Here is a 27501-nt window from a genome sequence, read left to right as displayed (position 1 = left end):
GCAACCTGGACGGAACTGGAGACTGTTATTCTAAGTGATGTAACTCAGGAATGAAAAACCAAGCATCGTATGTTCTCACTCATATGTGGGAGAACATGTATGAGAACTCATATAAAGAAGCAAAGGCATAAGAATGATACATTGGACTTTGGGGACTCCGGGGAAAGGATGGGGGATGGCGAGGGGTAAAACATACACATTGGGTACAATGTACACTGCTCAGGCAATGGGTGCACCAAAGTCTCAGAAATCACCACTGAAGAACTTTTTCATATAACAAAACACCACCTGTTCCCCAAAAACCTATTGAAGTTAAAACAACAACAACAAATAAAACACACACACACACACACACACACACACACACACACACACAAACCCCACATTCTTTGTAGGCTGATCTCTAAGCATTGGTAACTACACTAACAAATATTTGTGATTTGTATATATAATCAGTAAATATATAATTATGTATGATATATATACACATCATTATATATAAATATGTAATATTAAAAGTATATCCATATTTATATATTTTAATATAACACATATAAAACAGAATATATATAAAATTTATATGAACAGTTTAAAGAGCAATACCAAAATAAACAGCAATGTAGCCACCAACAAGCTTAAGAAATATGCCTGATGCCCCCGTGTGCTTGTACTGCTCTAATCTCTCTCCCTGCTCCATACAGCTAACCACTGTCTCGAATTTTGTGTTTATTATTCTCTGGCTTTTCTTTACATTTATATCCCAAAAAGTTTAGTTTTGTGCTTTATACAAATGGAATATAATTCTCTCTCTATATATACACACACACAGAATTATATATATGGGTATATTTATATATATGCAGAATTATATATATAGAATTATATATACACAGACTATATATATACAGAATTATATATATACAGAATTATATATATATACAGAATATATATATACATACACTCACAGAATTACATTATGCATATTGTTAAAGCAAACTAAATATGGCCTGAGAAGGACTCTGTACTTCTATATTTGAGTCCTTGTGGATGAACTGTAACCTAGCGTAACAGTCAGACAAAATTGAAAACCTAATTTAGGAGCATTTGCCTGTAACAATAACTGAGTCTTGGCTAATCCCAGCGGCCATACTTAACCACTCATAGACTAACTGTTCAAACTGTGTTCAAAGAAGGTAACGCCAACCTGTAACTAATCCAGTTGTTTCTGTACCTCACTGCCAATTTCTATACATCATTTTCCTTTTTTTGTCTGTAAATCTTCTGCCACGTGGCTGCGCTGGAGCCTCTGTGAATCTGCTGTGGTCCTGGGGCCTGCCCAATTCGCGAATTTTTCATTGCTCAATTAAACTCCTTTAAATATAATTTGGTTGAAGTTTTTATTTTATCAATATACATATTCATATATACACATAACAATATACATACTCATATATGTTGTTTATCTGTGTATATATCATTATGTATATGAGTTATATATATACTATATATATTTATGCTATATATATATACATATTCATATATATATATGTTCCTGGAATGCTCCCTTTTCATCTTGTGCTTTGAGAACTCTTTTTTACAGCTACATGGTATTTCATTATAAGAATATACCACAATTTATTTATACAGACTCTTGTCAGTGGACATTTAGCCTCTTCCCACATACAACCATTCCAGAAATGCTGGTATGAACATTCACGTCCATGTTTCTTGGAGCACAGGTGCAAGTGGCTCCCAAGATCAGAATCGTCATGTAATAGTAAATGGACATCTCCAGTTTGGCTAGATAATGACAAATTGTTTCCCAGAGTGGTTGTACCAATTTACACTTCCGCCAGAGTGTGTAGGATTTCTGATTGCTTCACACCATCTTCAACACTGGCTGTTGTCAGACTTCAACATTTTTACAATCAAGTGGAAGCAAGATAGTTGCGGTTTTAATTTGTACGCTCCCGTTTGATGAGGTTAAACATATTTTCATGCATTTCTAGGCCCTAAGTATTTCTTCTTCCATAAAATGCCTGTTCATATGCCCAACTTTTATGGGATAGCTTATTAGTTTTAGAGATTATTTAAATATCTTCTATATTAATCCTTTGTCAATTATAATATGTAGCAGATGTCTTCTACTAGTTGTGAGTTAAATTTTAATTTTTAATAGAATTTGAAATCACATGCACATACAGAGATAGCTTTACCTGTATAGAAAAAGTAAATTCCCATGGCAGCATAACAAAGCTATTTTATAGGCTACTGTCTGGTTCGTAGTAACAGTGTTTATTTCAGTTGGTCACAACAGAATCTGAACAGCTAAGACTTTTTCCGCATCACGGTCATCCCACATAAAGGAAATAGTTGATTGGTACTGTTTGGTTGTTCGGGAAGAGGAGAAAATTGAGGCAAGCCATGACTGTTCTTATTTTGCTAAATAGCAGTTATGTCACAACTCTCAAGTAGTTTTTTGTTTGTTTCCACTTCAAGCATCCTTACATGCTCCAAACAAACAAACAAACAAACAAAGTAAAAGATAAAGACCTAATAGTTACAAGGTTGAAACTAACTAGAATGATTAGTATGTTAATATCTACTCACGCTATACTTGCTTAACAGCTGTGTAATTCTTTCTGGTATCACTTACCACAGTAGGTACATCACTTACCATTGCACCAATGTATAAATTGTCTGTTTAATGTCATTTCCCCCATTCCACTCCTGACTACAAATCTCCACAAGAGCAGGGGCTTGCCTTTCATTTGTCTCAGTGTCATCAGCACCTAGCACAATGCCTGGCACCAGTGGTTCTCAAAAAACACTTGTTGCATCAATGAAATAGCACTCCTGTTTTACTTGTCCTATTTCTTTCTGTTCTCTGGTTATCTCATTCTGTTATTTGAAAGATATTTCTCTACCATTATTATCTCAGATGGTCATCTCTACTTTTTCAATTTAAAGAAAGATATATCGTCTTTATAGTTGAGATACATATACTTTGATTTTCTGTCCTGTTCAACTTTTTAAAAAATTAATGGTTTGGACAATGACATTGATAACATCCTGTTCCAATATGTGTATGCATGAAGCCGGGAGGTATAAGAATATGATAGGCTGAATCTGTCGATATGGGATCTAATACACACAAATGTAACACTCTTTGGTTGAGTACAATAAAAACCCCACTGTTTAAATTGTAGAGAAAAATGTGTGCTTCAGTGGTAACCTGCATTGTTTAGAACACACACTTCTGAATTAACTGATTCTGATTCTGTGGGCATTCTGCACCTTTCATTACCTTTGAGCTATTTTACAATTATGTAAATTGTAGATAACCCACAACAGTGCAAAATAATTCTCATATATAGACTTGCAAATAAATTCTGTCCTGTGTAAGTTCAAGTGACACTGTGGATTAGCCAGTTTTGTATCCATTTGCAAATTTATTTTAATACTCCTCCTAATCTAAAATGTGTCTGTTCTTTGGATTCACCTTTGAACAGGTAGCAGCATCTGCTTGGTTACCTTATAAAATAACGAGTTAAATACAATCTTTAATACATGTTCACTTTTTATTTATATGAGAATCATGATTTTACCTCATTTTGAAAGTTATTCTTTAACAAAATAGAGAATAGGAAAAACTTGGGTAAATAATACACATGAAAATTATTTGAGTTCTCGGTTGACAGTAAATTTAATATAAGTCACCAGTGTAATGTGACTGTTGCTTTAGTTATTTAGATAGTAAGTATTTAATTTAGAAACACTATTCTAAAATAGTGGCCAACTTCTCTTATTTTTAATCCAATAACTGACTGTTTTGATAATTGTTGCTATAAATCATGCTTTAAAATCACGTATTCCAAGCCATTATAATTACCTTTTTAAAAGGAATGCTTCAATATTCCTGATAGGTTATTCTCCTAGATGAATTACTCTGAGAGTTTGTCTGAGTCTATAGTGTATTCATTTGGGATCTTGGTTTTGCATAAAATCTATAAATATTTGCTTAGGAATTATTGTCATTACTAGGGTATTTGGTCTTTGCAATAAGAAGCAATGTATATCTTTCCAATTATTCCTCTCGTCTTTTATTTCTCCCATTAGGAGTTTTACATTTTATTTGAATAATTAAATCATTTATGTTGTGAATTAAATAGATATGCATTTAATGGTTTCAATTGTAATAGAATCTTTTTAATTTTGTCTCTAGCTATTTGTCATGGGTGTAAAAGAATGAAATTGATCATTATATTTATTTTTTCTTAAAAATTATTATCAACCTTTTGGGAAAATGTATTGAATTTTTCTCAAATAAACACCATCAGCGTTTCTATCTAGTGTTGTGCTTTTTTCAAAAGTAGGTAAAGATGTACTAGACTTCCTTGTTTTGAAAATAGTGTCCATTCATCCTGGAGAAAACCAAGATGAGAAAAATTATACATCCTCCTTTCCTTTCTAAAAGATAGCTTAAGCAAAGGATGTTTTACTTTTTAGGCAAGGTTGCTTTGGGACAAGGCAGTTAGAAACACAATACAGATGATAAATCTTTCTATTCCATATTTGACCCAAGTTAATTTAGCATATTCTGTGGGTTCAATCAGGTTTTGTATATGTGGTCCAGGGCCCAGGAGTACATCTACTCAAACAAAGTTCCACACAGTCTCTTCATCATTCTTTTGGGTATGTGCAGCATGCAAAGGAGATCAAAAGTTTGAAATTAAGGCGGGGTGTGGTTGCCCACGCCTGTAATTCCAATAAATTGGGAGGCTGAGGTGGGCGGATCCCTTGCGGTCAGGAGTTGGAGACCAACCTGGCCAACATGGCGAAACCCCATCTCTACAAAAGATACAAAAATTAGCTGGGCATGGCGGCACGTGCCTGTAATCCCAGCTACTTTGGGGGCTGAGGCAGGAGAATCTTTTGAACCTGGGAGATGGAGGTTGCAGCAAGCTTAGATCGTGCCATCGCACTCTAGCCTGGGCAACAGAATGAAACTCTGTTTCAAAAAGAAAGAAAAAGAAAAAGTTTGAAATAAAGATTACAAGAGAAACCAGAGTAAATTTTTTCTTAAATGTAAATATGCTTTCTAATCATTTCTAGATTTTCTTTTCTTTCCCTTTGGTAGTCATCATCTGTCTGTAATAATCATTTAAAAAATATTTTGATACATAATAGTTGTACATGTTTTGGGGGCATATGTGACATTTTGATACATGTGTACAATGTATAATGATCAAATCAGGGTAACTATGACATCCATCATCTCAAACATTTATCTTTGTTTTGAGAACATTACAATTCTTCTAGTTATATTGAAATATACAATAAGTTATTGTAAACTATAATTTTCTTACTGTACTATCAAGTACTAGAGCTTATTCCTTCTATCTGACTATATTTTTGTACCCCTAAACCAACTTCTCTTCAACCCCCCTTCCAGACTCTGGTAACCACCATTCTACTCTCCACCTCCATAACATCCACTTTTCTAGCTCCCACTTATGAATGAGAATGTGTGATTTTTGTCTTTCTGTGCCTTGGTTTTTTTCCACTGAATACAATGACCTCCAGTTCCATCCATGTTGTTGCAAATAACAATATTTTATTCTTTTTCATGGCTGAATAATATTCCATTGTGTTATACACCACATTTTCCTTATCCATCAATATCCCTTGATAGACACAGGTTAATTCCATATCTTGGCTATCACGAATAGTGAGCCAATAAACATGGGAGTGCAACTATGTCTTTGATATACTGATTTTCTTTCTTTTGGGTATATACCAGCAGTGGCATTGCTGGATCATATAGTAGTTCTATTTTTAGTTGGTTGAAGAACCTCCATACTGTTTTCCGTAATGGCTGTACTACCTTACATTCTGACCAACAGTGTATGAGCATTCTCATTTCTCCTCATCCTTGTTAGTATTTGTTATTTTTTTGTGTGTTTTTTGACAATAGCCATTTGAACTGGGGTGCTATGATATCTCATTGTGGTTTTGATGTGCATTTCTCTGAGGATTAGTGATGTTGAGCATTTTTACATATATCTATTGGTCATTTGTACGTCTTCTTTTGAAAAATATCTATTTAGGTGTTTTGCTTATTTTAAGTTGGATTATTTGTTTTTTTGTTATTGAGTTGTTTGAGTTTCTTATAATTTCTGGCCATTAATCTCTTGCTGGATGGATAGTTTGCAAATACTTTCTATTATTCTATAGGTTGCTTCTTCACTTTGTTGATTGTTTCCTTTGCTGTGCAGAAGCGTTTTAGCCTGATGTAATTCCATTCGTCTATTTTTGCTCTTCTTGACTGTGCTTTTAAGGTCTTACTCCCTCAAAATCTGCCCAGATCAATGTCCTATAGTGATTCCCCAATGTTTTCTTCTAGTAGTTTCATAGTAGCTCTTACATTTAAATCTTTAGTCCATTTTGAATTAATTTTTGTATATGGTGAGAGGTGGGGTCTAGTTTCATTCTTCTCTATATGGATATACAGTTTTCACAGAAGCGTTTATTAAAGAGACTGTCCTTTCCCCAATATATGCTCTTGGCACCTTTGCCAAGAAGGGGTTGGCTATAGGTGTGCAGACTTATTTCTAGGTTCTCTATTCTGTTCAGTTGGTCTATATATCTGTTTTTATGCCAGTACCATGCTGTTTGGGTTACTATAGCTTAGTAATATCTTTTGAAATCAGGTAGTGTGAAGCCCTCAGCTTCAGGGTCTTTTGTGCTTCCATATGAATTTTAGGATTTTTTTTTTCTGTTTTAGGGAAGAATGTCATTGGTATTTTGATATGGATAAAATTCAACATCGCTTCATAATAAAAAGCCCTAAACACAATAAAGAACATATATGACAAACCCACAGCTAATATACTGAACAGGGAAAAGTTGAAAGTGTTTTCACTAAGATCTGGAACAAGACAAGAATGCCCACTTTCATGACTTTTATTCATCCTAGTGCTGGAAGTCCTAGGCATAGCAATTAGGCAAGAGAAAGAAATAAAGGGCATCCAAATTGGGTAAGAAGAAGTCAAATTGTCCTTGTTTGCAGACAGCATGATCTTATATTTAGAAAAATCTAAAGACTGCCAAAAATCTCTTAGAACTGACAAATTCAGTAAAGTTGTGAGATACAAAATCAACACACAAAAATCAGTAGCATTTCTATACACTAATGTGATCAGTCTGCAAAAGAAATCAAGAAAACAATCCCATTTGTAATAGTTACAAAAAGAAAATATCTAGGAATAAATTTAACCGAAAAGTGGAAGATCTCTGCAAGGAAAACTGTAAAACACCAATGAAAGAAACTAAAGAGGACAACAACAATGACAAAAATCAATAGATATTTCATGATCTTAGGTTGAAAAAATTAATATTGTTAAGTTTCAGTTGTTTGACCTTAGGAAACTATGAAGCCTTCCTGAGCTTCCATTTTTTTTTTACTTGTAAAATGGGGATAAACCAGTGTGTTTTGCCTGTCTCCCTGGGTGGTTGTTTGAATCAGATAAAATGACGATAACACTATCTCTTTGTTAGAGTGGTTGGCCATTGAGGATTGTTTTAATTGAATTCAGTAAGAATGGATTCAATTTACTTCATGGCCACCATGGTTCCATGAAATAACAAAGGGATGTGAATATGGGTAAAATGCAAAATACGCTCTCTGTCTCCTAGAGAAATGTCTCTCAAACACTAAATATGCACACAGATCTCTCAGGGTCTTGTTAAATTGCAGATGCTATTCAGTTAGTCTAGGGGAGAGCCTGAAATTCTGCATTTCTAACTTCTCAAGTGATACCCGTACTGTGGGTGACAAGATCCCATACTCTTGATAGGGCAACAAGTCATATATATTAAATCAGAAAAACTAGGTACCATTATATATCTAATCCATGGAAAACTGGAAAGATTGGTGTGGGCCGGAGCATGAAAAAAGGTTTCCTAACCATGAAAGATGGGACAGAATTTGACTTGAAATACTGGGCACTCACGATTCAACTTAAGATTCCCTCCACTGTTGGTAAGGAGACAAAAGCAGGCTTGAGCATACCACAGAATCTTGCTGGAGACAAAGTGATTTGCCTTTTGTAAGATTCCGGGGTCAAGTGTTGAAATTGCTTCTGAAATAATATATGAGGATATTTAATCAAGAAACAGTAATACGTTGATATTGAGCTCAATATCATGTTTGCACATACATATTGAAGTTCTGATAGCTCCTGCATTCCTGTGAACACATATATGCACATACCTTCTTACACGTGATTTCTCCAAACAGGATATTTTCTACACTTTTCTGTAGACAAGTCACACGCTTTGTATTTATAAAATTATTAAAGGCAGCAGTTAGCCTTCATTATGGATGAGTTAGGTTCCCAAGACAGTCAGAAGCAATTCCTTTCTATATGTGGATGAGCTTGCTCTGGAATGAATGTGTTACTGGCTTCTCATCCCCAGGGGTGGTCTACAGCAAAGCTACAAAATTGAGTAAATTTATCTTCATGGCTCACAGATTTCTTTGGTGCTCTCATCCCTTGGGGACCTGGAGCTCCTCCCTGATGGTCTTGATCATCCTCATTCTAAATCCCAGACTCACACCCTATCCTGCTATCAAATATGCCCAATTTCATGTTCATTCTCATACATTAGAGCTACTGTAATAAACTTATCTCCCTCATAGGTCCCACCTGAAGCCCCGACTTCAGTCAGAGTATTTACCCTTTGTTCTTGAGCACACCTTCTGCTCTCTGCCCTATGCTTTCACTTCTTCCTGTACTGTCCCTCTTATTCCAGTCTTCTGAGCCAGGGAGACAGATCCTACCCATCCTGTGACCAGCTCAAATGCTGCCCATTTTGTAAAGCCTTTCAAGACTCCCTAGTATGAATCCTTCAATAAAATATAAATGTTTATATTATTCATTGACAATTAACCATTTGCTGCATTGTTACTATTTTTCTATTGCTATCTTCCATTGTCATTCAGAGCTTATATTCAGCTCTTTATGACTTTAATACCTTGGTTTCCTTGCTATAAAAGCCTCCTGAAGTTAGAGTTTGGATCTTATGTATTTTTGTGTGTTATATAGAGAATGTCACACATGTAAATGCTTGTAAAAAGCTGTTTTGATTTGATGAGCTAATTCTAAAGGTTTTCAGGATAATCTTGTTGAACATGAAAGTCCATTAGGTAAAATGCTAGCTGGGGCTTCCACTGACGATAACTGGAGAGAAACATAACTTTAGAAATCTGAATAAGATCAGTGCAAGTGTTTCTGATTCACCGTATCCCAAAGCTGACCTCTCCCTGGAGCCTACCCCTTCTATGGGGCCAGCCCTGTCACCATGGTTACTGTGCCCTCAGCTGCAGCGCAGCCTTCAAGCTGCCAAATACAAAAGGATGGAGGGGAGATCACTTCTTAGGACTCCTTGCCTGGCCTCATTCTACTCCTATTATCCTCTCAAGTAGGAGTGTGGTACTTCTTCATAGAGATACCAAGCTCAAGCTGAGAAATAAAGGGCACAGGCACAGGCCCAAACCCTTAGTGGATGCTGGAAAAGGTGCTCCTCCTTTAGGAATTTGATTCCTGATGAATTCATCATGCACACCTGCCTCCATCCACCGAGCCCTTTGGCCTGCTGAGGAACATGGCGTCTGACCCTGTCTCTCAAACTTCTTTAGGGACCCAGGAGTGCAAGTCTCAAAGGCAACTCTGGGCAGCCCTACCTGGTTTCCTGTTCCCTCTGAAAAGGTAAGTCCCTATCACTCTGTGGGGGTGAAGTAGGGCAAGGCACGCCCCCAGCCAAGGGAAGTAGCTGAGCCTCTACACATCAGAGCTCCTTCCTAAGCAGCAATTACGGTTCTTGCTTCACAGGCCCAGCACTGGCTTCAGACCACTCCTTTTCCCTTGCATCCACTCCCAAACCCTTCTATCATGCCCCAAACCTAGTTACATCAATAAGAAAGGCAGGACTTTAAATAGCTGCCTCTGATCATTGATGTCTAGCATACTTCAGCTCTGAGCAATCCTTACTGTCACCCAGGAAAGTGACTGGGGAGAAGCCAGCTCTCTCTGCTCTGCTCTCTGCTGGCAGCCACAGACTGGCAACAGCCAGCTTGCCCTGATGAGCTCAGAGCTGGGCTCACATCCTAGCAGTCCTACCTGGCTACTTTAGCATAGGCTTGGCCATTCTTTCCTCTGCCTGTTCGCTTTTCTGAGCTTCAGAGGCTATTCCTGGAAAGATAAATGCTCACAAATGCACCTCCTTCTTCCAGATGGAGGGAGAGCATGGAGGAGGAGAATTAAGGGAACAAAAAAATAAAGCATATGAGGTTGAGACAAGTTAGCCAAGGAGCAGTTTTCAGGATTGGCCACCTGTACCCCGAACTCTCAATAAGTCAGGAGGGCAGATTTGGGGGTTACAGAGGACTATATAAGAGGAGCTGGAGGGTGGAAATACAAGAGGAGTATCTGTCTTTGGGGAGCTTACTCTCCTATAGACACAGGCCATCCTATTTTGAGGATGCGAGTATGCTTTCCTGAACCAAATGGACATCGTATTAGACTTGAGTTCCTGTGGAGGCTCCACTTTCAGATATTGCAACTCCCATGTCTCACTCTCCTTTATATTTGATCTGAAATGCAAGAACAGTGGTGAAGCGAGTGTCAACCCTCAGGAAGCTGATGCAAAGCTTGCTTAGGATCATCTGAGAGATGTTGAAAAATACCTTCCCACCTCCTCCTACACCCTTTCAAAAGATGAAATCTAACTCACCGCTAATCACAGAACCTGAAATTGCATGTTAGTTTCTTTTGAGGGGGAGATATTTTGTCTCCTGAAATCTTTAGTAAAGAAGCAGTGCCTTTCATAGACAGGGCAAAAAAAATTATTCAGAATAATATGAATGTTTGGAAAATAATAAAAACACAGTCCTCCCTTCGTAGCTTCGTAAACCAAAATAACTTCCAGACTTGTGCAATACTTAAAATGTAAAAAGAAAAATGTTAAACCCTTAACATACAAGAAGAAATATAGGTAAATGTTTACTTGATTTCAAGACAGAAAAATCTCTGTAAATCAATAGAAGAAAATATGGAAGGAAAAGGTAGATTTAATCACATATTAGGTTAAGAATTCAGTGTGTCAAGATAGATTATAAACACTGTTAAAAGGTAAATGTCAAATTGGGGGAACTTGCATTAAATATGGCAAGGGACTGATATCATAAAGGAATAAAAAGCTTTTCCAAATCAATATGAAAACTCTAAGACTTTCATTGGAAAATCAGTAAAAAAAAAAAATAGATAATTCACATATGAATAAATGTTCAATGTCACGAGCAATCAAAGAAATGCAAAATAAAATGACTTTTTATGTAAGAAATTGGCATTTAAAAACCAGTCAAATGGAACTCAGGTGATCATAAGATAAAATAGACACTCCCAAACTCTGGATAGGTGTACAACTTGATATTTTTAGAAACTCATTTTAGAATTGAGAATCAAACATTAAAAATGTCCCCATGAGCTGGTCTGGTAATTACACATCTGGAAATCAGTTCCAAGAAAATAAGCATTGTGGACTGAAATTGCACATACGAGGATGCTCATCATAAAAGCAAAAAATTAGAAGCAGCCTAAACACACAACGATGGGAATGGCGAAATAAATCACAATAAACCCATGTGATGGACTACTATAAAGCAATGTAAAAACACAAAATACACAAAATGAGAAAATGGTCCTGATATAACTTTATATTAAAAATAGCAAGAAAAAATTTATAAAGTATACTTCAAAACAAATATATTAGTTTTCTGCTGCTGCTGTGACAAATTACCACAAATGTAATGGCTTAAAACAATATAATTTACTATTTTACAGTTCGGACACAGGTCTCACCAGGCTAAAATCAAAGTATCAGCAGAGCTGTGTTTCTTTCTGGAGGCTCTAGGGACGAATCCATTTCCTTGCTCATTTAGGTTGTTGGCAGAATTCAGTTCCCTGTGGATGCAGGGTTGAGATCCTAGTTTTCTTGCTGTCAACTGACAGCAGTTCTCAGCTCTAGAGGCCACACACATTCTTTGGTTCATGGCCTCTTCCTAAGTCTCCAAAGCCAGCAAAGTCTGGTCAAGTTCCTTAAACACTGTGAATTTTTTTCTTCTTTTTCTACCCTATCTCTCTGACTCAGCAGGGAAATGTACCCCTTGTGTAAGGACACATAGGATTAAATTGGCCCCACCTGGATAATCCAGCATGAAATCTTCCCATATCAGTGTCCATAACCTTAGTCATGTCTACAAAAGTCCCTTTTGCCATGTAAGGGTAATATGTTCACAAGTGCTGGGGATTGAAATGTGGACATTTTAAGGAAACTATTATTCTGCTTACCGTACTATGTAAAAATATGTTGCAAATATGTATGTTTGGATCTAGCAGGAGGACTGAAGTAAGTACATCACCAAAATGTTTCTGTAGTTATTTCATGATTGTAAAAATAAGAGTGATTTTTATTTTTATTTAAAAATTTTTCCCCAATATATTTTGGATTTTCCTAAAATGAGGAAGAATGTTAATCTAGCGACTCAGGGTGGGTTAATAGCCTAATATAAGGTGAACCATTAACACATTGGTTTGAATTAGTCCATGAAGTTCCTTTTCAAATGGGACTCCTAATGGAGAAGAAACCTGGGAAAATGATAATAATCCCTTGAATCTGAATGGGTTTTTGTACTTTTCAATGTATTCTTACACACATTATTCCTTTATCTTTCTTGTTGCCTTAGATCTTTTCTGGGATATAGTGGTTCAGGGCATGGGTGTTGTCTGGAGGATACAATAGTCAGTCAACAAATATTTAGTGGGGATTTATTGAGTTTTGGAGATGTGTGATGAGTGAGGTCTGAGGCTAGGGATCTTTGTATGCCCAGACAAGAGACAGAGAAGGAAGAAGGCTAAATTTCGCTGAGACAAATGCATTAAACAATCTTACGGAAATTAAGGTTCCCCGCTCGACTTTGTGAAATGCTGTTAAGTAGTGAACACATCATCTATTTTCTGCTCCTTTGTCCCCAGTCCACATCTGTCCCACTGAGTGAGTCACCTTGTTCTTTCCTCCTCTAAGTTCACTGTCTGTTAATATAATCTGCCCTAGATCACAAAAGATGTCTTTTTTCTCCACCTAGATCCGGATGACACCAGAGCCTACTCTGCCCAGCCCCTCCTCCCATCCTTCATGCTAGCCATCATGTTGCTGGCTTGTTTACCAATACTGACTCACTGTTCCCTGCCCTGCCCCACTTCAGTGACCTGCCAAATTCTTGCAGTTCAAGTCCCCTCTCTCCCAACAAAGCCTTCCTGATTGGCTTTTTTTCTACTATATCAGGGATGGAACTTGTCTCTCAGCAGTCAGTGGTTCTTCCATTTCTCTGAATAATGGTCTTGTCTTGCTTAGAGGATTTGTCTGTGTATCCAGAGTGAGGATGAGAAGGAGAGACAAAGCATGGATGGGAAGGAAGTCTAGAATAATTATATCATCTATCTCCAGAGCCACCCTTTTGCTCAGAAGAACATCTCACGCCTATTCCAGGCCAAATAACTTTTTGGTTCTCACTGCCAATTTTAATAGACACTTCCAGTAGACAGTGCCTATACTATGGCATAAAAGCCATTAACTTTATCCTTAATAAATGGATAAGAATCACTCCATGGGCCCATCAGGAGTCCATTGGTCCACACTTAGCTTCATTTGACTCCTTGCCTGGCTGGAACTTCACATTGGCTGTTTAATGTCCTCATCCCTACTCTAGAATCCTGTCTTCTAACTTTGCATTCTGTCTACACTGCTTTGTCCCAATCCCCCCAGGAAGAAATTCCCACTTTTTCTGCTGTCTGCCTCTGCTCCCTGCTTGCTGAAGATAAACTCAGGATCACACTGGCCATGTCCACTGTACATTCATGTGTTTTCCAGTAACGATTTCCTATTGATTTCCCAGGGCACTTTTTGTAATGGCTAGTCCAATCATGTCCTAGTATCTGTAAGGCTCTTTGATAATAACAACAACAGTAGCAAATACTACTATATTACTTAATGTATTCCAGGCTATTCCATGTGTGCTCAGCAACTATTAAGTCATTAAATCCTCCCAGTGACCCTACGAGATAAATAGTATTACAATTTTCCCATTTACAGATGAGGAAACGAAGTCACGAGGTGTTAAAGGAACTTTCCCAGGGCCACCCAGAGGGTCAGTGATGGTGCTGGGATTCAACACTGGGGGGGGTGTCGAATGTATGTGTTCTTGACCACTCTGCTGGATCACTTCTTATATTCCCATCCCCACTAGCTCAGAAGACAATTTTACTTCCTATGTCACTAGGAAGATCAAGTCCATCTAACACATGGGCTTTCTTAGCCACCTTCTCCTTCTATGTTATGTGTTTTTGGCCTCCAAAGCCATTCTCTCTTCCATCCTTCAGTCTTAGAAAGTGGTGCTTTCCCGTGTCCCACTGGGCAGGCCTCCCCCTGTGTCCTCAACCCTGACTGTCTCTGAGGATTCAGGCTGCACTCTCATCCTTTCACGGCTCATTACTGGGATCTTCATATCCCCCTCCCCAGTAGATCTTTTCTTCCAAAGCCTTCAGCTATGCATCAGCCGCCCTCATCCTGAAACAGCTGTGAGCCTTTATGTATAACGAGCGTAGAATGCTTTACCTGATTCTTTCTACTAAATTATGTCCTCAATTCTGTACTTTCTTCAGGTGCTCATTTGGACCTTCCCCCAGGTGCCTTCTTTGAGCTCCATGGCCTGTCTTGCATTTCATGACTCTGAATTCTTGTTGGCCTTCAGAGCCCATTGTCCCACTGTGTTCATTACCTTATTCCTGCCTTGCTTCCTAGAGATTATGCCCCCTTAGAAAAATAACCCATTCATCTCTCCATCAATTAATTAGCTGATTAATGGTTATATTGAGCTGTTTATTGAGTGCCTACTGTGTGTCAGACACTATGCTAAGAATTAAGCATATAAACAAATAGGGCAGCACTTCAAATTGAGGCTTGCACAAACAAAGAATGGAAAACAACTGATTGTGGTATAAGAACCAAAGATTTGGTTAAATGTTCATATGTAATAGACACAGTGCAAAACCTATTATTACATCACTTAAACCTCACATGAAGGGAGAATTATTCACAATTTAAAGACGAGGTAGTTAATGTATAGAGAAAGATTAGGCAACTCACCTGATGTTTTACAGCCAAGTGTGAGAGCAGGTGCCCAACCTCATTCACTTTTTACATTCTACTATGCTTTCTACCATAGATATATTTATAAGATAAATGAGAAACAAGAAGACAAACAAACCAGATCTCTGGGGAATAGAAGCCACTCTGCAAAGTCTTCACAATGGAGCTAATATTTGATCCGCATTTTGGAGGAGAAATAGAAATTTGCTCAATGGACTGAAGTGTGGGCAGGAGAAAAAGAGAATCCTTGGCAGAAACACCATGACATGGAATGGTGAAAAACAAAACAACATACAAAGAGATTAAGGAACTGCAGAAATACTTCTAAACCCGGAATGTAGGGTAGAAAAAAGGAAGACTCAAGATATGGTTCCAAATTCCTTAGACTGTGGCTGTATCATGAAGAGCCTTAGATGGCAAAGTAAAAAGTGTGAATTTTATATTTTATGACCCTTAAAGTGCCTAGGAAAATATTAACACATATGAGTTATCCATATAATCTTTCTCTCACTGAAATTATAAGTATATAGAGCTTGTATTAGGAGGCTCTGAACTGGTGTCTGTAACTTTATGAAGAGCTTACTGTTTTAACCACCGGAGCATTTTAGCACTTTTCTTGACCTATTATTACATAGTTTTTGTTGCCTTTCATCTTTTCAGAGAACAATTCTGCCATTTCTTTTAGAGTTTGAGCATTTTCCTACCTGCACAAAGGGAAGATGAGGTAATCCACGTAACTGCTTTTTCTGTTTGAACATAATGCCAGAGACACCAACATCTGAAATAACTCCTTTTCCTGATTTCTTGTGCATCCAAACAGGTATGGGCTGTAATGACTTTGGAAGATCCAAATAGCTATCACCCTGGCTGGAGAGAGGGTGGTTTCCAAGCAAGGGCCTGTGCTCTGGCCTCCCTCTCTGCAGCTCTGCAATGTGAGCCTCAGCATCCCCTGTGCTACTCACTAGAAAGTGGACCTGACAGCTTTGACAGGTACAGCCTTGGGCTACAAAACCCTTCAGGCTGAGGTTGAAAATAAGGGCTCCCCGTTCCAGAGGCTATTGCTTGTTGCCCCCTCAGAAGTGGTGAATCACACAATCTACTTCTGTTTTCAACACACCACAGAAAACTTCTTGCCTTTCTTCACCTTGAGTTGGTTATCAACATGAAAATCAGACAGATCTTTCTAATGTGTGTTCCCTGTAACACCAGTTCCAAGGGATGTGAATCCAATCAAATTTCTGCAGTCAAATAGGGCAGGACCAAGTTTAGACTTCTCAGAGTCCTTAACATTATAAGATACTTTCTAAATCTCCAAGAAGAATGGTGTTTTGAAAATTGCTTTGATTACAGAAGACTTTTCTTCCTGATCCAAAATTGAGAGTACTAAGTGTTCCATGCAACAGGTTTGGAACTTGATGCTCAGTGTTATTATAGGCATACAGTAACATGCATATTACAGTATATAAATAAGTACTATTTACTTAGATGCATGAGAATAAACTATTGCACCGATATGCATTTTCTGGATAACCGAACATGAGCTCTCTTGAATACCAGACTGTGCATTAGTGTTACGTATGTGGTGGGATAACATTTGGATAACATTTTGAAATAACTCCTTTTCTTGATGTTTTGTGCATCCATTTTTCCTTTCCCAGAGTTTTTTCTTCCCTGCATTTCTCTTTCTTCCTTTCCCCATTCCAAGCAGGGTCAGCCTTCTTTGGTTCATTGTCTCAGAGGAAGAAGGTGACAGGGTGGAAGACCAAAGTAGCCTACACGTCTGTCTGGCTTTTGTGTTCCTCAAACCTAGGCGTTTAGAACAACACAGAGAATTCACCGAGTGGGTAAATGAAAGGGGATACAGAAACATGAAAAAAGAAGGGTAATCGCCCAGATTACAAATAGTGGCACTGCTGGGCAGAGAGAGGAAATAGGAGGGAGCAAAGGGAAGGCAGGGAGCAAAAACAGGGAAGCCGAGGACAGAGGTCAAGGACGAGGACAAAAAGACATGGTGAGGCTGGAAGGGAAACAGGCATTGAGTGTGCACCCAGTCTGGCTATAAAGAAAGATCTTTGCCCTCTAGGACCAGGTCAGAGCAGCAGTGAGCCAAAGCTGGGGTTGGGGAGCTGGCCAGCTGCAGAGAGCTCACTACTAACCTGGCTGTGCACGTGGCCCAGGACCCGGTGACCTGATCTCCACTTACCCCAGTGTTTTGACATTATCGACCCTTTCTTGGAATCTTTGATGGAACCTTAGAATAGGTGGGAGGATACTATAAAAGCTTGAGATTTGAATTCCTAATCAACTCAATGAGATAGGAGCCCCCAATAGAAATGACTGGGAATGAAAGAAAGTTAAATTTCTCGCAAATCTTGCTTTTGTAAAGGATCATGCAATCTCTTCCATGGTTGGGGCTGTCTCACAGCCATGTGCTCAGGGTCTGCTGAGGAGTGAGCACCTTTGCAGCCATGCCAATGTTGCAGGCTCCAGTGATTTTGCAGTTTTTATGTCTGCTTTTTATGTAGCTTTCCTGTCATAAGCCCGAATTTCATTTCTTGATACTTATCACAGGTATACATAGCTCTCATTCTCTCCCTTTCCTCTCCAGATTTGCTCCTTTCAATGTGCTTTGGCCAGGAAACCAGATAACAAAGCTTCTGAGAATGATGTATAAAGGGAGAGGAAATCGGTTCTGAGGGCTGGCTTGTTTTCCTCATCTACAAAATGACCGAGCTGTAATAGATCATCACCAAGGTCCAGTTCAGCTTGCACATTTTATGACTCCTCTGAATAAAGTATGTGAGCTTTTATGTGCCGTTTTCAGGACATCTATTTTTCCCATTTCCTTATTCCCAGCCATGTTCTCAAGAAATAAGTTTGCTGCATTTGTGACCTCTTAAAAAGTGACATGATTTAACTTGGCATTTGTTACTCAGTTCACAATTCATTCATTCATTCTCAAAAAATTTTGAGCACCTTCTGCATACTGTGTGGTTGAATTACAAAGATTTGTGCATAATCTCTCTGTCAAGGGGTTCATAGACTAGGGCACTGAGTTTCAATCTTTCCCCCAGTTGTAAATGAAGCCTGTTGGGACTCTACGACAGCCCATTATATTAGAGGCCACTATTTACTAAGCATGTACTAGATGCCAGGTTCTGTTCCAAGTGCTTCAAGAGTAGCTTATTTTATTCTCAAATATGTATGAAGTAGTTGTTGTTATTATCTGCATATACATGAAGAAACTGAGACTCAGGCATGGGAACATATGGTTAACAAACATTTGGGACCAGAATTCACTCTCAAGCAGTACAAATCTAGAGCCCACATTCTGCCTCCTGGGGCTATGGTGCTTCTGAAATCAATAGCAACAAGAACAAGCACAGTAACCACACAGGAACAACAGCAGCAGTTTCGGCTATGCCACTTGCCATGCACTGTGCTAAGCTTAATTATCTAATTTAAGACTAATAACAGCTTCATGAGTGGGCATTTTCATTATCTGCATATTGCAGAGGAGAAAGTCTTAGCTTAAAAAGGTTAAACAACTTGCCTCAGGATACACATCTAATAATGAGAGAAAATGGGGTACAAAGTGCTTTTTTTTTTTTTTGACAGAGTCTCACTCTGTTGCCCAGGCTGGAGTGCAGTGACGTGATCTCGGCTCACTGCAGCCTCCGCCTCCTGGATTCAAGTGATTCTCCTGTCACCCTCCTGAGTAGCCAGGATTACAGGTGTGCACCACCATGGCTGGCTAATTTTTGTATTTTTAGTAGAGACAGGGTTTCACCATGTTGGCCAGACTGGTCTCAGACTCCTGACTTCAAGTGATCCGCCTGCCCTGACCTCCCAAAGTGCTGGAATTACAGGCGTGAGCAACCACGCCCAGTCCAAAGTGCATTTGTGGGGACAGGTTTTGATGGCTCATGATCTTCTTGTCCTCTAACCAAGTGGGAAGAGACAGATAAGGTATACACTGATTTGCAGGAAGTGTAGTGTGAAGTTCTTTGGGAGCAGAATAAATCAGTCTGCAGGTGGAGGGAAAGCTTCCCAGAAGAAGTCACCCTTGAGCTGAGTTTTGAAGGATAAGGAGGAACACAGGTTGAAAGCAATGAGAAGGGAACCGGGAGTGGAGAGAACAGCACCTGCAAAGTCTGAAATGGGAGACAACAATGTGAGGCTAGCGAGGCAGGCAGGAGTTTGGTTACACGGGGTCCTGAGTGCAGAAGCAAAGGCATCTGCATGGCATCTGCTCTGTGGGGAGTTGCCGGAGGCTTTACATGTGGGACTGGCTTGTCAGGTGTGACTGTAGAAAAGTACTTCTGGTGTCTGCTTAGGGCCCGCTGAGTTTAAGGTGGCTTATGGAAGTCTATTTGGGATATGAATCTTCAAAGGGAGAAAAGCTGGGAGTTGCTGCTGAGGCCCTAGTGTGCAGGGAGACTAGAGATGATGGAAGTGGGTGGGGTTGACTAGAAGGAAGGAGAAAAATTAGACTATTGTTCTCATCAAAGTCAGATGTGATGAGAGCCTGAGTTAAGGCACTGGTAGCAGAGACTAATTTGAGGACTATTTAGGAGAGAAAATCAAAGAATTGTAGGAGTGAGTGAGAGAAAGTCTAGGAGACTCCCAGGTGAAGCCTGGTAAAGTAGATTTGCCATTTGTCTGGGAACCAATCTGGCAAGGTCAGCGAAACATTATGGAAAATAAAATGAGATGGTGCAAGTTGTATGAGCAGAGCTTCACTGATGGACATTCTTGACTACAGTCAGAGTTGTTATGTGATCCACATGTGCTACATGAGCTGGTTAATGCGGGGCTGGGGGTTGGAGATTCCCAAATAACCAAGATCAAGTGTTATGGGTTAAATTGCCCGCCCCCCACCCAAATGTGTATGTTAAAGTCTTAACCCCCGGTACCTCAGAGTGTACCCTTATTTGGAAATAGGGTCATTGCAGGTGTGATTAGCTGTTAGGATGAAATCATACTGAATGAGGGTAGGTCCCTTACCTGATAGGGCTGGGGTTCTCCTAAAAGGGGAAAGTTTGAAACAGACACATGCACCAGAGTTTAAGGTGACCCATGGAAGCATATCTGAGATATGAGTCTTCAAAGGGAGAGGAGCTGGGAGGTGCTGCTGAGGTTCTAGGAGAAGAGTGCACAGGATATATGGCCCAGAATCACTCCAAGACATGGATGATAAAGAAACTGTGGTGAGAAGGAAAGTCAGGGCAGGGAGTGGAGGAACGTCTGGGCAGGCAGGAGGCAAGCAAGTGGGAGCCTGCCTTATTCAATAAGGTGAAAGTGCTGTGCATATGGAGTGCCTGTGTCTATTCAGACAAACACACGGATGCTATTATGTTGTCCTGCTGTGAATGGCATTCATTCTCACTGTCTCCTTCAGCCCATGAAATAGCTCCCCTGTTCATACTAAATTGTACCTGGCTCCCCCTTAGCTTCAGGAAATGGGAGTTGCCATGTGATACTAGCATTAGGTTTGCAGATCCATCCCAATATTTTTCTCTTACCTCAATTTCCTGGCTCGGGAGAGAGTCTTAGTTTACTGACTTATAATTCAAGGATGAAAGAATGAAAAAGAATCCATTTTCATATGGAGTGGGTTTGAGGTGTAGACAAAGGCTGTCTATCATTTTCTGATGATCTTGTGTTTGTTCACTTCTGGTAGAAACATACGCCCTAAGTAATAATAACAACAGGATAATACCTTACATTTACAGAGGGCTTTGTACTTTACCAATTGCTTTCACATGCATTATCTCCTATGATCCTTGTATACCATTGATGTGAATTCTGGCATGAACTTATACAATCCCATCATTACCATTAGTAAGAAGTTAATTTATTGCCTCATAATAATTGTAGAGTCCTTCCTGTGTGATCTTCACAGACACTCTTTGGAAGCCCAATGGAAGTTGCATTCTTACACAACAGGAAAATAAAACTTTCAGGGAATGAAGACATGTTTCTTTAGCCTATAATTTGAACACAACACTGACTGGGTGGGGCTTTGTGGGAAGATGCAATGAGTGATTAGACAGAGTCTCTGCTCTCAAGGAACTTAAGATTTGGCTGGGGAGAAAATGTGCAAACAAAATAGATGACTTGGTTAAAGGAACTTACAGGGCAAATGTTTGTGGGAGGTACAAGTTGGAAGGGAGGTGGATGCGGTGGAGTGTTCGCTGAATGGTTCATTGAGAAGGTGGGGTTGAAAGGTCCTCATTTTGTGGGAGGGGAAGTGGGAAGCTGCCCGCAGGGGGCACACTGCTCACCTTTCCACAATGGAATTTGTTAAGCTTTGGTTTGTTTATGGAAAAAGTCAGTGGCTTCCTGCCAGCAGGCACAGGTGTGCCCGAGCACGCACAAATGGCATTTCTTTGTGGAGTTGGGAAGATCTTTTTTTTTGCAGAGCCTAGATATGTCCTAGAGAAGGTGGAATATTAGTTGTAGGTGGTGACTTGTTGCACTGGAAATAGGAACAATTTCCAGACAGATGAGTAGAACTTGCTTAGGGGTCAGCAATATTAAGAAAAGAAAAAGGGTACTCCAGCCTAATTAGCAACTTTTGATTGAGAGTGAGTCTCTATTTGTGAATTGTCTATTTGTGAATTGGATGTGGCCCCAAGTGTGGTCCATGGACTGGCAGCAGCAGCATTAGCTAGGAGCTTACAGAATTGAAGAATCTCAGACCTCATGGCAGATCTACTGAATTCAAATCTACATTTTAATGATATCCCCAGTAGGCACATTAAAGGTAATCAGTTATTGGGAACTCAGAGCATGTCTTTGAGTTCCTACAGGGTCAAAAAATGTTATTTAACTCATGATGGTTCTAGTCATTGCATGGTAAACCTAAACATCAATTTATAAAATTATTCCTATGCACAAATATATTCCTAGGTACAACTTGCAGCTCTAAGAATAGCCACCCTCCCTCTCACCACCCTCAAAAAGGCCACAGGGCATGGCGACCTAGTCTTCTGCCTTTTGGGTTAGTTTATGGGGAAGGTCTCATGAATCCTGCTGAGCTGGGAATGAACATCCGGTACGGTGAGGAAAAAGTGTGGGCTTTGTAGACAGATGTGGCTCCAGATTGAACTCACTTCTCAGACAATATATCCTTCTTTATAAAATAGAGCTATAAAAATAGAGATGTTACATAGCCTATAGGTTTTTGAAGTTTAAAAAATATATATTATGAATTACATCTAGAAAAGTGACTGACATATTGAGAGTATTCTCCTCCAAAAGCAAAAGCAACATTAATTTTTACCTCTATTCCCCAGAAGTAGCTTGTTGTCTGTAAGTCAACCATTCATCTCTTTGAGACCCAGCTTTCACTTCTGTCTAATGCGAGTCAGGGACTAGATGATCTCTAAGATCTTTCCTGGGATGTACAAGGAAAGCACACATGGGGATGGCTGCTACCTTACTCCGCTCATCGTTGTCTCACCCTTGTGCTTCTTGGGCTGCCCTTCACAGCGTCTGCCACCTGTCTCTGAAACAGAGGCTTGGCAGCCTAGAAGAGTTCTAGTATTTTCCTTGGAGGACCTATTTCTGCCAGGCAAGTTGATAGCCTGGGTGAATTGCATAGTGGTTAGAAGTACTAACACAGCCAGGATGCCTGATCTGAGGAGATGGCTCCACTGGGCATCCTTGGCTGTCAACGTGGAAACTCAGATGAACTACACCCCTTTCCTGAAACGTTTTAATCCTACCGAGAGACGCTGTAGGGATCCCAGGGCTTATGCCACACAAATCGTGCCCAGCAACAAGTTTCTCTTCATACCGCAACTGAAACGAAACCTCTTAGTCATGGGGGCCCAGTTTTAGGAGGAAGTCGTGGTAACTTGCAAATTAGCAAATTATGAGGTTTTTGAAAAATTGTGTTAACCCCAGTTCCCCTTGGCAAAGCTGGTTAGGCAATTTTGTTTTTGGCTGAGGCTTCTGTAAACAAGACAGGATGCTTGCTTTGTGGTTGGGAGCTGCTGGAGGGCGCACTGCCAAGGTGGTTTCTCTGAGTCTTGTTTTTCCTGCTGACATAAAAGTTTCACCTGAGTCCCCGTATTCTTTTGGTTGGTCCTTTCTAAGACACAAAAGTAAAACAAAAACAAAGCCCAAAGAAATAAAAAATCAACTGTTAGTTTCTAGAAAGTTTGTGTTTGGAGGGAAAACAAGACTTGCCAGTTTCTTTGCTTGAACGTATTTGCTTCTCTGAGACTGGTCTCTTTGAGCTCTGCTCTGTTCTTGCCCTTTTCTGTCATGGGTGCCTTGCCATTCTGCCGTTCTATCCTTCTACAACTTCTTCTTTTCTTCTCTTGAACCATGTTCTTGTTCTTATCATTTCATTGAGGGAGGCATTGGTGTCTTCCCACCTATGGTGACAAAGTAGAACACATCTCTAGTAGGATGGTAGGATGTTTCTCCAGTGCCAGAAAAGCCACTATTGATTGCCCTTTCCACCTGCACCTAAAAGAAGATTTGATTTCAACTTCCTTTTGCTGCTTTGAATTCTGAAGAAACAATGAATCAATGTGTCAATAAATATTTATCAAGCACTTACTCTCCCCTGCCTTGTTGTAGGAGTGGAAGAGCAGTGCTTGTCAAATATGAACACAGGGTAACCAACAGCAGGAAAGTCTGGACCTGGGCTCCAGAAAGAGCTTGGCATGAGCTTGGGAAGAAGAATGTGGAAGGGTGGGCGTTGTTGGTGCAGTCTGAAAGTCCCACTCCAAGATTCAAGAAACTTCAAGAAATTTCATTTAAGTTTTATCTTAGAAAATAACATGAGGCTTTCATTTTATTCTTGAAAATATGTTTGTTTTCATGTGTAAATAACATGTAGATTATTTACCATGGAATAAAACCAATGCTCCTGGAAGACATTTACTAGCTGCTTTTCGTCTTCCCAACAGGCAGTGGAGACCCCAGCAGTGTGCTGGCTCCATTGTGGGAGTATGACCGCAGGAAACAGAGTGTGGTGATCCCGCGGATGTTCAGAGGCAGCTCCAGTGTAGAATATTCTGCCCCACTCTTCTCTTACATGGACCTGTGCTTACAGACTCGCATGAGCCAAATTTTAATTCAGAAAATAAGATTCCTGTTGGTTTAAAAGAATTACATTTGTTCTGCCTTTAAAGAGTTACTAATGTGGAGAAACAAGATTATCATGTGTGGAGCGAAGGACAATATGAACATTAAATAATGCCGTGACTTATTGCAGAAAGAATCTGAGATGACCAACTAATCGTTTATTAGTGAACAATAGATTATGAGTGCTAAAGGGATTCAGGAAGAAGAAAGATCAGTGCAGAGTAGAGAAGTCAGATGGATGCGTTGAAAAGGCTATGCTTGAGCTGAACTGACAAGGGAGCTGATTTTCACTTTTGGAATTATTATGTGGTAATGGTAATTGATAATGGAGAAGCTGAAGGTATGAGGACAAGGGTGTCTTATCGTTTTCTGGAAGTCTTGCTTGGCCCATGGGAGAGTACAGGCCTGCACCCTGGACTTGGAGTCAAGAGTTTCCTTCCTGTGGTTTGTTACAAGCTCAAACATCCCCTGACTGGGTCATTTACTAGAGACAGGTTTTTCAAATGATTTGTGCAGTAGCTGTAGTCCACCCTATTCGACCCCATTTTAGTGTCACAAAAGCTTCTTCCTACATTGTTAGAGCCTTTTTGACTTTTCTGAAATGACACCTGCCCGCCTCTTGGGTAACATCCTGCAGAGCTCAGTCGAGCTCAGTCACCTTTCATTTTTTTTTTTTTTTTTTTTTGAGCCAATTTTGTGAGGTGCTGAGGGAGCTTTGTATTAGTCCTTGCTCCTAGAAGAAATAACAGCTATAATTTTGGGCCCTAAGAAAAGGAACAGTTATGACTATTCTCTCTCTCTCAAACCACAATCTGCTCTAGGGAGGAAGTCACTTTATGGGAGTAGAGTCACTCTCAAGTAATAGCTGGCCATATAGATTGCTCTGGGCCAAGGGTGAATGTGAAGAAGAAAAGTCCGGCCAGCAACACAATGGAATATCTAGAGTCTTATTGAGGGAAATACTTAGATTGTTGACTTCTTAGTGGATTTCACAAGCAGAGCTGCTTGTGAGCAGAATGGTGAAGTAGGAGCATGTGTTTCTGGGGTTTCAGCCCATGGCTTCCTTCTACCTACAAGAGTCATCCTCATGGAGTACTTGCATTTTAGTAGAAAAAAAAATCTTATAGAAGGAAGGGAAGGATGGGGTTCCTGCTTTAGGAAGATTGGCCTGGTCATAAGTCTGAGCAAGGAAGGGCTCAGAGCAACTCGGAGCTCTGAGCAGGAAGCCCTAATTAGTTGCTGAATATGGTACAAGCACAAAGAGAAGGTAGTGTTTCCCTTTCCATCTGTGGAGGTCTTGGCCATGCTTACTTGGGCATTCCTTCCAAGAAACATTTATTTTTCCTCTTTAATGCCCTCCTCATATCTAAGCTCTCAGTAGAGGATGCCACTGCTTCTGGCACCTGGATAATAGAATGAAGCTGATTGGGATGGAAACAGAAAAGTCATCTCTCAGAACAATGAGCAGAGACTGAAACTCTGTTGCACCCAGTCCCCGTACACTACTGTTCACAACCAAATGGGCAAGGCCTTGCCAAATGTCATGTTGAGGCGGGGCCCTAAGTGACAGAAAAATCCAAGTTGACCATACTTTTTGATGAACCCTAAAAATGACTGTGGCTACTTTCATGTTCAGAGAATTCAGTTTAGAAAATGCTATACTGGGAGGACCGCCCTTAAAATCTTGTTTGCATCAGAATGTTCAAGTTGCAATATATGTTTTTGTTTTGTGTATTTATTTATTTTCCTCTCCCCTATTTTGTTAAGTCTTTTAGGGCAAGGGTAGGGTAGCCTATACTCCCTGCATTATCCGTAATGCCTAGCACTGTGTCTTGTACATAAAAGGCCATAATAAATATCTATTGGCTGGATAGATGAATGGATAGAGTGCCTCATTTAGAAGCATTATACTTTTATGGAAAAAAATTAAAAATGCATTTTTTTTCCATGAGATAACACAATTCCTGAATAGGTTATGAGCAGGTACTATTCAAGTTTGTGAAGGAAAGGTTTTCCTAGAGTTAGGGTAATTATTTTCTCAAATAAGAAAAACCTACAGTAAATAATTACTCTCCATATTATCTTTAGATTTCTTGCCAGTATTAACATCTTTTTTATTGTAAGTGTGATATTGGATGTAAGAACATTACAGTCGGTTAGTATTCTGGGTTAAGCTAAGTGATGTTGAAAATAATCCTGGACATCCAAACAGAAAGAGAGGAAGTTAAACTATCCCTGTTTGCAAATAACATGATTCTATATCTAGAAAACCCTGTAGTTTTGGCCCAAAAGCTCCGTGATCTGATAAATAACTTTAGCAAAGTTTCAGGATACAAAGTCAACATACAAACATCAGTAGCATTCCTTACACCAAAAACATCCAAGCTGATGGCCAAATCAGGATGCAATCCCATTCACAATTGCCACAAAATAAATAAAATACCTAGGAATGCAGCTAGTCAAGGGCATGAAAGATCTCTATAATAAGAATTACAAAACACTGCTCAAAAATCATAGATGACAACAAAAATTGGAAAAACATTCCATGCTCATGGATAGGATGAATCAATATCATTAAAATGGCCATATTGCCCAAAGCAATTTACAGATTCAATCCTATTCCTATCAAAATACCTATTACATTTTTCATGGAATTAGAAAAGAGTATTTTAAAATTGATATGGAATCCAAAAGGGACCCTGAATAGCCAAGGCAATCCTAAACAAAAAGAACAAACCTGGAGCCATCATATTACCCATGTCAAAATATACTACAGGGCTGTAGTCACCAAAACAGGCTGGTACTGGTACAAAAACAGACACATAGACCAATGGAACAGAATGAAGAGTCCGGAAATAATGCCACACACTTACAACCATCTGATCTTCAGTAAAGTTGACAAAAACAAACAATGGGGAAAGGACTCCCCAGTCAATAAATGGTGCTGGGATAACTGGCTAGTCATATGCAGAAGATTGAAACTGGATCCCCTACCTTACACTACACACAAACACCAACGTAACATGGATTAAAGGCTTAAATGTAAAACCTAAAACTATAAAAACCCTGGAAGGTAACCTAGGAAATACCATTCTGGATACAGAACTTGGCAAAGATTTCATG

At 39.4% G+C, this 27501-nt stretch overlaps 1 long non-coding RNA gene across 3 annotated transcripts in view; it reads left to right on the top strand.

The window, feature by feature from the left end:
• LOC104657951 overlaps nt 1-27501 on the top strand; it is a 208348-nt gene that overhangs the window by 18548 nt on the left and 162299 nt on the right. The window contains exons 2-4 of one of the 3 annotated variants that reach the window (XR_004057329.1): nt 9704-9773; nt 15347-16260; nt 17879-18120. This is a non-coding gene — a long non-coding RNA (uncharacterized LOC104657951). Of the gene's footprint in view, nt 1-9703; nt 9774-15346; nt 18121-27501 lie in introns of those variants that run through there. The other 2 variants (XR_004057328.1, XR_004057325.1) reach the window with 2 other exon arrangements.

This window comes from Rhinopithecus roxellana, chromosome 5 (assembly GCF_007565055.1).
Source record: "Rhinopithecus roxellana isolate Shanxi Qingling chromosome 5, ASM756505v1, whole genome shotgun sequence".
NCBI lineage: Eukaryota > Metazoa > Chordata > Mammalia > Primates > Cercopithecidae > Rhinopithecus > Rhinopithecus roxellana.
This window is presented reverse-complemented; position numbering and strand designations above follow the sequence as displayed.